At 35.5% G+C, this 3,368-nt stretch overlaps 1 protein-coding gene across 1 annotated transcript in view; it reads right to left on the bottom strand.

Annotated features, from left to right (window-relative positions):
* Window positions 1–3,368, bottom strand: part of ABCB11 (ATP binding cassette subfamily B member 11) — a 78,986-nt gene that overhangs the window by 22,663 nt on the left and 52,955 nt on the right. The gene's annotated exons all lie outside the window — the stretch shown is intronic.

The following is a 3,368-nucleotide window of genomic DNA, read 5'->3' as shown; positions in this document are numbered from 1 at the left end:
CTCCTCAAAAAACTATGGAAATTGTGAATGGGTTTTTTTAGCCTATAATAAGTAGTAAATTATACTCATAAGTATGTTCTGAACTTACTTGGATGCCCAAGTAAGCGATTAGGGATCGAACTGTTGCAATACGAAAATGGAAAGAACTGCATATTCTAATGATATTATCCTACAGTAATATGGATTTTATGTACAACAAAACCTTCCTAATTTAGACTAAATGAGGGAACGGTGAGAGTTCAGAAAAAAAATATACATTATAGAGCTATACAGTAAATCCTTATTTATTGTTCTGAGTTAATTTGAGTAATTAGACCAATGCCAACAAGCAGTTGCTCAAAGGAAACTATTCAATAAATATTTGAGTCCCTGCTATATGCCAAATAAATCCCTTGAAAACAACATAAACTACTCCATTTATGAATTCTTTTTTGCAAAGCAAAAGTAACATTCAAATTATCACAAATTCCAAAGTAGAAAGAAGGGTTCTATATTAATAAGATTTACTGTTTCTAGGATAGAGTTTCTCGAGCCTTCATGGTTCTGAATACAGGTTAAAATGGGTTCAGAAGTCATCATTCTTCCCAGCATATAATAACTCACATTTTTAATTTACACAGTTTAAAAATGTGTACTTAAATACATTTGATACTTAAAGATATATTTCAATTTGGTTTTAAAAAGCACTATAAAATCCCCTGTAACCCCAAACTGTGAAGCCACAATTTCCATTCTCCCTAAGGTCAACCACTTATTACAATCATGAACTATAGAACTGCAGATTAGCTGGTTCAGCTTTTATTTTATAGACGAAATATTTGGCCATTGTTAAATCCACACGGCTGTCCAGTTCAAGATTGAACATCTACCTATCCATAATCTTTTTTTGAAAAAATTCTGTTCTATAAGGTCTTTGTACTTTCTTGTTAAAATTCAACCCAAAGCGCTACCCATCAATAGGTTCCTCTGTTCTTAAACTAGCTGTAGTTTGAGCATACATCGGTGTCATTTTGATAATTGTAACTTTAAGGAGAAAGCAAACATTCATTAAACTCTTACTATTTGCCAAATGCCAAAAATGTTAATTAACCTAATTTAACTTAAGTGAGGATTTCCTTAAATTAGGATTCTTAAAACAACCCGGTGAGGTAGATTTTCTTGCCCCACATTACAGATGAGGAAAGTAAGCCTCATCGAGGGGAAGCCACTTGCCCAAATGCACACAGAGAATACAGAACAGAAATCTACTACAAATTCAGGGCTGGCCGGCTCCACAATTCATGCTTTTACCTAGCATGCTACATCCAAATTGCTGTGCTTAGAACAGTTGGCACATGTTTCAATTCAAATAGACCTAGGAATTTGAATCAGATAAATTATGCTTTACATGTATATTGAGGCTTCACTAGATTAGCAACCAGGCTACTAATAGTGTCCAACCATTCGCTAAGTCCATGTTCCAAACTGTGGTCTCAGTACACTGAATGTGAATATTGTGCCTTTTAGGTATGTCAGAATGAAAACAGTGCAATTAAAAACAGACTATTATCTGACTCATGATTATACCCTATGAGATGAAAGCATCATTAACCTCCTGATGAATATGCAACAATTATGCTGAGAGACAAACAGAAACAATGTTCTTTATCAGAGAGAAAAATCATAATGTATTTGGCATCATTCTTCTAGCAAATATAACCCTGTGAGAATATTAACCATGAGCAGACTTTGGATTTCACCAACTAGATCCTGCTTCTCTGGTTCTGTAGCCCTTAAGTGAAAAGCTAAATTGCTTGGGTTAAGTTTTCCCTAGGATTCCTGGTTGTGACCAGGAGAATTACAGAGCATATTCTCACTACCAATAACCAGTGGGTGCTCTAGGAGGATAGGGGTCATAGATAAATATCAAGTTTTTTCTGACTTGGCCATTTCAAAGACTACTAGAGCTGGAAGGTATCTTAGAAGTTATCTTTGTCAATCCTTCCTTTTATACTTATGGCCCAGAGAAGTGGTGTGATGTAACCCCATGGCATACAGTACTTGATACATTACTAGCAGAGCCAGTTTAAAAAAACAAAAACAAACAAATAAAAAACCCACATCTCCTGACAGGGAATCCAGGACTCTTTCCACAGCAGCTCATAGACAGGACAAAGCTGGCTGAGTATATTTCTTACTCTGCTTTTATAAGATAGAAAAAGATGATGGGCAAAGACTATGACCTCCTGGATTTATTTTAAAAGCAAACATCTAGAGCATAGTCTTGGGTCTTTACGGATCCAGCCCTATCCCCTATACCTTCTACATCTACATCTACTCAGTACAGTGCATTTCCAGAGCCTCTCCCTACTAGAATGTCAGATTCATGACAGCAGGGAGGGGCTTTGATTTTTGTATTCACCACTCTGTTGCCAACATCAGCAACAGTACTTGGTGAACAATAAGTATTTGTTGAATGATGAGTGAATTTTTTGTTTAATGTCTGTCTTCCTCAGAGACTTGAAACTCCATTAAGGAAGACACCAAGACTGATAACTGCATTCCCAATTTCCTAACACTGTGCCTAGGAGTGATAATCAACAAATATCCCTTGAGTGAACAAACAAATATACCTATTACTTTAGAATATTATACTTACTAGACATTAAAGAATATAAATTAATTATTTAAAAGATTTTTCAGCATAAAGATTTTTCCATCACCAGAAATTAAATTTACCAGAGACCTTGTGTTTCTAATACCCTTTCTCTCTGAAATGAACATGATTTCCTCAGTTACCACAAGGGGGCAGTGCGAAAATGGAAGCCACAGCTGCGGCCCTCCCTACACAATTGACTTGGACTGTGTCTGTGGACTCTACCAGTCTTTCTGTACAACTCATGCCTGTGGGGTCATTTTTCTGTTCTGACAAATCCTTTAGGCTAGTCTTCAGAAAGACTGAGTTCTAGACCTGGCCCCACCACCTAATGCATATGTTACCTTGAACAAATTAATAAAGTTCTCTACATTCTAGGTTTGCCACTCTGTTGACCTCACATGGTACATATGTATAAATTTCAACTAAGAAAATTTGATAGCATTTTGATAAATAATTTTGCAATGATAAGGTTTAATTAGAACCTGACTCTGTAGTCACACTATCTGGATTTGACTCCCAGATCCATCACTTGCTATCCTAAGTTCTCTATGCTTTAGTTTGCTCCTTTGTAAAATGGGAACAATAAGAATACCTACCACAGATGGTTATTAGATAAGTTTAGTGAACTATTATATATAAAATACTTAGTATCTAATTTATGTTTGTAGTTATTATTATTACTTATAGCAATGAAGTCAGATGGTGACTATCAAAACTCTTAGGAAGTAAA

This window comes from Pteropus vampyrus, unplaced genomic scaffold, assembly GCF_000151845.1.
Source record: "Pteropus vampyrus isolate Shadow unplaced genomic scaffold, Pvam_2.0 Scaffold2, whole genome shotgun sequence".
Classification (NCBI taxonomy): Eukaryota; Metazoa; Chordata; class Mammalia; order Chiroptera; family Pteropodidae; genus Pteropus; species Pteropus vampyrus.
Note: the sequence above shows the minus strand (reverse complement) of the source record. Positions and strands in the feature narration are given on the sequence as shown.